Below are 8,193 nucleotides of genomic sequence, written 5' to 3' on the forward strand. Positions count from 1 at the left end.
AAGGTAAGGTCCTTCTGAGTTTGTGCAAGGCACTGTGCTGGATTTTGGTGATAAAAAGGCAAAAAAGTTCTCTGCCCTCAAGAAACTCATTCTAATAGAGGAGGCAGTATGCAAACAAGCACGTAAGAACAAGATGCATACAGGGTAAACTGGAATCAGTCTCAGGAAGAAGACATAATTAAGGGGAATAATCCTTGTAGAGGAGCCAGAAATCCCAGTCATCACTAACACCAACTACCATCTACATGCAGGTAAACTCAAGAACCTTGGGAACAGTATGTCTTACCCTCTACTCCCTGACCAATAGCCTTGCATCCAGGCCATCTCCCAGAGTCATCATTCAAAGGAACAACCTTTGTGGAGACGCCACCTGGCAAATACCTTTGAAGGACCTGCAGGTCCTGCTTCTCCAGAAGCCCTAGAAAACAAGTTCTCATCACCAAAAGTGCCAAAGTCCTTGGCACCAACAAAATGTGTGATGGTGGGAAAATTGGGACACTAATGTACCGTTGGTAGAGTTGTGAACTGATCCAACCATTCTGGACAGCAATTTGGAACTAAGCCCAAAGGGCTATAAAACTACATGCCCTTTCACCCAGCAATACCACTACTAGGTCTATATCCCAAAGAGATCAAAGTAAAAGGAAAAGAACCTATATGTACAAAAATATTTTTAGCAGCTCTTTTAGTGGTGGCAAAGAATTGGAAATTGAGAAGATGGGAAAGGCTGAACAAATTATGCTATGTGATTGTCATGGAACACTATTCTGCTATAAGAAATGATTAGCAGGATGCTTTCAGAAAAACTCAGGAAAATTTATATGAACTGATCCAAAATGAAGTGATCAGAACCAGGAGTACATTTTGTAGAGCAACTGTAATGGTGTATGGTGATCAGCTGTGAATGATTTAGCTCTTCTTGGCAATACAATGATCCAAAGGACTTATGATGAAAGATGCCATCCCTCTCCAGAGAAAGAACTGATGAAGTCTGAATATGGATTGAAGCAAACTTTTCTTTATTTTTCTTGCTTTTGGGGTTTTTTGATTTGTTTTGGTTTGGGTTTTTTTTTTGGTCTGTGTTTTCTTTTACAATATGACTAATATGAAAATATGTTTTGCATGATTGCACATGTATAACTTATATCGTTGCTTGCCTTCTCACTGAGGGGGGAGGGAAGGGAGGAAAGGAGAAAATTTGGAATTCAAAATTTTAAAAAGCAAATGTTAAAAACTTTTACATGTAATCAAACATAATATTTTTTAAAAAGATGTAATGGATGTGGTTTCAACAATTGAAATGATAAGGAAAATACATTGCCGTCTGCTTTGCCACTAACACTAAGTGCCATTGGGCTTTTTAACAGTGTTAAAGGCATAAACCTGCACTGAGATTTTCGCGACACTCTGTGTAATTTGTCTCTTCATATTAGAATTTAAGCCCCTTGAGAGCAAGGACTATCTTGCTTTTCTATTTGTATTTCCAGTACTTAGCACAGTGTTTTATATCTAGTAAGCATTTAATAAATGCTTTCTTTTTATTCATCCATTCACTTGTTATTCATTCATTCACTTGAGCCTATCTCTAACAGAACATGGCTTCAACATTAACTGTGAAAAGTAGTAGAATGCATGTCCCTGGACTCATATGATAGTATTTTGAATCTATATTGTCAAAATGTTTTATTAATTAGTAAAGATGAAAAGCAAATCAGTTCCATTACACCAATCTGGATTCCTTGTGGTTTTAATTGCTCATTTCTAAAGGAGTGTAGATTAACAGGAACATTCTTTTCTTCGTACTGATTCCTACTACTGTCTAGAAAAGACGCTAGCTGGTGCAGTGGGTAGAGCACTGGGCTTGCAATCAGGAAGGCTTGTCTTCTTGATTTCGAATCTGGCCTTAGACACTTAGTACCTGTGTTACCCTAGGCAAGTCACTTAACACTCTCTGTAAAATGAACTAGAGAAAGAAATGGCAAACTACTCCCTTATCTTTGCCAAGAAAACCCCAAATGGGACCAAGAAGTGTTGGACACGACTGAAATGACTCAACAACAAAAACTGTCCAGAAAGACAGCACTCAGAGAATATTGATGACAAATGACTTCAAACAGAAACATGGAGGAGGAAAGGACTGAACTAAGTTTTACCCTGTTCTTGTCAAATTATATTTATGACTAATAAGTTAAAGTGGACCTGATTCTAAACAGAAAAATAAGAAACAAAAAAAGTATGAAACACCTACTATGGGTAGAGAGCTGTGTTATATGCTAGAAATTCAAAGTTTAGATAAGACATTGTCTCTGCTTATGGCCTAGTTGGGGAATGAATGAATGAAAGATTACTACAATAAATATAATCCCTTTCAATGGCCACTGCATTGTAAAGGAGGAAATTAATAGAATCAATGCTTTTAAACGAGAGCAATAAAAAATTCTGCATCTGTGAGCCTGGTTTCTGGGTTTCCCTATCACAAATTGGAGAGATGATAACTTTCCAATGAATGTGGTTGATGTGAGTAACCAATATGGATACTTAGGACCCCAGTATAAGTTGAGGAAGTAGTTAATATCACTCCTAACATTATCTGCCTATAGGGCTAATGAAAAGTAAAGTTTTGGTACCAAACTACTTAGATTAATTGTCTCTATAGCTCTGATGTATGAGATTATTGCCAGCTCCCTGGTCTTTTAAAAGGGCTGTTTTTATGCAACACCTACCTCTGGATCAAAAGGAATTTTTTTTGAGATTGCTTCAACCTGTGGTTGATAGCTTTCACCTTCAACCTGTCTATCACAATATTTAGTCAGAAATTTTCCCCAGAGATGTCCTTCCCATTTTTCAACTTTCTCTCTATTTTCATTGCTACTACGACCACCTAAGTACTCATCACTTCATTCCCAGATCATTGAAATGGTCTTATAAATGATCTTCCACTTCACTTCCTAACTTCTACTGCCAGATGAATTTATCTTAAGTAGCACCATGTCACTTCCTCTTTTGAAAATTTAGAATGGTTCCACATAGGCTGGAGGAGAAAACAGATTCTTTCATTTAGCAATCAAAAGCTAATACTCAGCCTATACTTCCAGTCTTAATCTGCCACTACACTCTAACAGACTAGCCAATACAGCCTTATCAATGGGTTCTAAACATTTCATGCTTACTTCCAATTCAATTTAATAGATATTTGCTGCTCTTTGGTGAAGGTATCGCCGCTGTAGCCGCGTGGAGTCGGCAGTCCCTGACTCTCCTCCCCCTGACTTACCGCTGTTCGCTCTCACCGAGGAATAAGTCGGTCAGGAAGCTGCTCCATTGTCATGGCATTCAAAGACACCAGCGGGATCCTTGTGGAGTCCGAAGTGGCCATTCACCGGATCCGAATCACCCTCACTAGCAGCAATGTGAAATCACTCGAGAAAGTGTGTGCTGACCTAATTAGAGGAGCCAAAGAAAAGAACTTGAAAGTGAAGTTCGAATGCCCACTGAGACACTTCGGATCACAACTAGAAAAACTCCTTGTGGTGAAGGTTCAAAGACTTGGGATAGGTTCCAGATGAGAATCCACAAATGCCTTGTTGATTTTCACAGTCCTTCTGAAATTGTTAAACAGATCACTTCTATCAGCATTGAACCAGGTGTAGAAGTTGAAGTCACCATTGCAGATGCCTAACCAATCATCTCTTTTAATAAATTGATTGCAACTATTAAAAAAATAGGCATTTATTAAAAACTCACAGTGTGCAAGACACTGGAGGTGCAAGACAAAAATGAAATAATCTTTGCTTCAAGGAACTTATATCTTATTGGGGATGAGGAGTAGGGATAGAGGAGGGTGGGGCAATAAAATATTTTTATAGGTTAATAAATTCAAAGCATATATATGATGGCTGGAGGTCCATCTCTACCCCCAATTAATCATAGAAGTCCCAGACATCTCAATTGAATCAATCTATCAAAAGTGACCTAGGTATTGATAAGTCATTAATCAGTTTGAAAGCATCATATAAATAAATATAAATACAAAGAAATAAAGGAATATTTTATTTTTTCCAATGACATGTAAAGATAATTTTCAACATTCACTTTTATAAGATTTTGAGTTCCAAATTTTTTTCTCCCTCCTTTTTCTCCCCTCCACTCCCCTCTTCCCAAGATGGCAAGCAATCTGATATAGGCTATACATGTACAATCATATTAAACACATTTCCACATTAGTCATGTTGTGAAAGAAGAATCAGAACAAAAGGGAAAAATAATTAAAAAGAAAACACAACAACAAAAAAGGGAAAATAGTATGCTTTGATCTGCATTCTGACTCCTTACTCCTTTCTCTGGATGTGGATAGCATTTTCCATCATGAGTTTTAGAATTGTCTTAGATCATTTCATTGCTGAGAAGAGCTAACTCTGTCAAAGTTGATCGTCCCACCATGTTGCTGTTACTGTATACCATGTTCTCTTGGTTCTGCTCACTTTATTCAGCATCAGTTCAGGTAAGTCTTGCCAGGTTTTTTGAAATCCGTCTGCTCATATTTTCTCACAGAACAACAGTATTTCATTACTTTCATACTTTCATTCCCCAATTGACGGGCATCCCCTCAATTTCCAATTCTTCGCCACCACAAAAAGAGTTGCCATAAATATTTTTGTACTAGTGGGTCCTGTTCCATTAGAAAGATGTATTCTGACCAACACAAAATATGCAGTAGTGAAATGATTACTTTTGATAATTTGAATTATTATTGCTGATTGACTTCATGAGTCTTTTTAAAAGTCACATAATGATGTTGACTAATTCTAATAATCAGTATGTGAGGAAAGGTAGTAATCAAGGTGGTGGCAGTGGTTTGACTCACATAATATTCAACCTAGAGTCAGCTCAAAATCCCAGGATTTTTCATATGAATTTAAGCCACGAATGAATGAAGATGTTCAAAGTACTGCATTAAGTTCTGCAAATACAAATAGAAAAACTTATTCTAATGGAGAGTCGACATATATAGGGATTTTCAGAGACAAGTCAGACGCAAAGGCCAAGTGGACTTTAGGGTGTAGTGACAAAATAGGTGTTAACACATCTTCTTCAATATCATCTCCATTGATTCCATATCTACTTCTGATGCTGAACCATTTGACAATGTTGAGGATTTACTAGCAAGAACTTTCTTTTCCAGATGTTCAGTAGCTGCAGTTGGTAAGGAGATAATTACTACATCTCCAGAAGAGTCAATCCTCTGTATGATGGCTGTGGAGGTGGGGAGGTGGCGAGCTAATATCAAGGTTGGTGATCTGGAGGGTACTGTTGTCCTGTGGTTCCTGGTCTTATCTGCCTATCTGTGGCAGCTGATTGGTGGTTGTTGTTGGTGGTGGTGGCTGAGATGGCCTAACCCCTTCTGCACAAAGGTTGTTCCTTCAAAGATGGGTGTGTCTGTGTGTCTGTGTGTCTGTGTGTGACTGTGTGTGTGTCTGTGTCTGTGGGATCAGACTAGAAGGAATGCAATTGGTCTCAAGAATAATGAAATTCTCAGGACTCTTGGAAGCTGGATCCTGGACCGGGTTCTTGGATTCATGATCCTGGACTGTCTTCATCGTAGGCTGAGGAGAAGTAGTGGTTAGGGTGATGGTGGTAGTGTTTTGACCCATATGGCATATACTGTTTTCTGTCTTTTCCCTCATTGCTTCGGCTAGGCTTACTTATCTGCCCCATTTGTGGCAATGGTTGCAAGGTGTTTGTGGGGAGTTCAGGATGGCGGTTGCATTCTCCACAGAGTCTGTTGTCACATTGTATTTCCCTTAGTTTTTATTTATGTAACAGAAAGTTTGAGCCTAAATGTCTGACTTTACTTTAGCCCTGTTCAATTTTTCCTTGCTGGTTTCAGTCCATTATTGTAATTTATCAAGATAATTTTAAGTCTCATTTTGGTTAAATACTCTATTATGCAGTGGTAGAGTTCTGGACCTGGAGTCAGGAAGACCTGAGTTCAAATACTATCTCAGATGCTTTCTAACTGTGTGACACTGGACAGGGCACTCAAACTCTGCTTGCCTCAGTTTCCTCAACTGTAAAATAGGGGTAATAACAACGTCTACCTCCCAAGGCTATTGCAAGGATCAAATGAGACAATTTTTATAGAGTGAATAAAACAGCACTTGGCGCACAGTAGTCATTAGGTAAACGTTAACTAAATTAAAGTGTAAAGGCAGGTAGATAGAGCACCAAGCGTGAAGTCAGGAAGACCTGAGTTCAAATGTGGTCTCAGACATTTACTAGCCATGTGGCCCTGGGCAAGACACTTCACTCTGTTCACCTCAGTTTCCTCATCTGTAAAATGAGCTAGAGAAGGAAATAGCGAATCACTCCAATATCTTTGCATCTTTGCCAAGAAACATACACACACACATATACACACACATTTTATATATACATATACACACACATATATGTATACACACACACACACACACACACACACATATATATATATATATATGTATACTCTCCTTGGTTAATAAGATAGAAGCAAAATAGCAATAATCATATAATAATAAAAATAGTTGTGCCATGTTTCTATCTCTATGTAATTATGCATTCTTCCTCGAGAATATGGGAACTTTGGGGATGAGAAGGGTTCTGTCTCACTTGCACTACACATGGCTTTTGGGATCAAGTTGGAATATGAACCAACCTTTTCAGGTCATGTAGAGAATTAATCTGTGGTAGGAAATGTCTCTGACCCTGCTAAATAGCATGTTCTCAAAAGTGTTTGGCAGAGGCTTTCTCTCCTATAAACTACCAGAGTAGTTCTCAGTTTCTGCAAGACACTCAGTGACATAAGATAACACGGGGTCCTTCTTTCCAAGCTGCCATCGCTTCCACTTAAACATCCAATTCTTCTTTGTTAGTAAATTCAGAGTTCCTCTTGTTGTTTCCTCTACCTTTGGAGCAATGCAGCTGTCAAACTTGTCAGAATCTCTGCTTTTAGCAGTGATACTTGCAGACTTGTATGAACTGGCGCAAAGTGAAGAAAGAAGAGCCACAGCAAAATACAGAACAATGTACAAAATGACAACAACAGTGTATATAAAGACAACAGTAAAAGGCAATAGAATTCAGAACAATTGCAATGGCCAGTCCAAGTCCCAGATAACTGGTGGGAAAACACTCCTTACCTTTCTATTAACTTTCTGATAGACTGTTAGAGTGCAGTGTTTTATGTTCTAATGCAATTTCTGTGCCAGACAATCCTGTATTACCATTCATTTATTGTTGTTGTTTTTTGTTTTATTTTTGTTTTTTGTTGTTGTTGTTTTTTTTTTAGGAAAGAGTATTACTGGGAGGGATATTTGTTGGGAAAAAGAATGCAATGTCTAAAAATTGTATCAATAAAGTAATGTGTGCAGCACCTCCACCCTGTTTAAAAAAAAAAGATGTCTTCTAGGAAAACAAAGCTACATACCTCCCCTCTCCTTTTCATGATATCGTTTTTGGTTCTGCAATAGTCTAGTGAACTGTATAGGCAAGCAGCAATCTATTTGGGAGGTTAATAGAACACTCCTATGAGACAATCGAATGACTGCCAGAGTAAGAGTCAGAAAAATTTGTATTTAATTTCTAATTTGTTTTTTTGGGGTCCCTCAGAGAGGATTAGATATCCTCTTACATATCTTATATCTTTATGATGGGGTATGCCTTATATTGTCAAATTCTAATCATGAGCCCTAATCTACCAAGTATTGATGATTATTATTAAATCCTATTCATGCAATTCAATAAACATCTGTTAAGTGCCTACTACGTGCAAGGCAATCCCAGTACCCAGCAGGACTTTGAACATAGTAGGTAATTAATAAGCATTTGTTGAATTGAACAATACCAATGTGTTAATTAAATTACTAAATTATTAAATAAATGTATACTCCTTCAGGATACATTTCCTTGAGGAGCATACATTTTATTTAGCAGATTAAATTTCATGTTCATTTTATTGCCCAGATGTTGCACAATGATATGCAGGCAACTGAGATTATGTCATTCTATACCTTCTTTCCTCTTTTTTTCTGACTGAATACCACTGGGCAGCTCCTCTAATGTGATTCTTTGTTCTGTGCCATACTCACTGTCCTTCTTAATACTTGAATTTATCCTTTTATGTGGGTCTTTTTCTGCAAAATGTGGTTCTTTATATTC

General features: G+C 37.7%; 1 pseudogene; it reads left to right on the forward strand.

Moving 5' to 3' along the window:
• The first annotated feature begins 3,323 nt into the window (after nt 1-3,323).
• LOC118840163 lies at nt 3,324-3,678 on the forward strand (annotated as a pseudogene).
• The last annotated feature ends 4,515 nt before the right edge of the window (nt 3,679-8,193 follow it).

The sequence above is a fragment of the Trichosurus vulpecula genome, chromosome 2 (genome assembly GCF_011100635.1).
Source record: "Trichosurus vulpecula isolate mTriVul1 chromosome 2, mTriVul1.pri, whole genome shotgun sequence".
NCBI lineage: Eukaryota > Metazoa > Chordata > Mammalia > Diprotodontia > Phalangeridae > Trichosurus > Trichosurus vulpecula.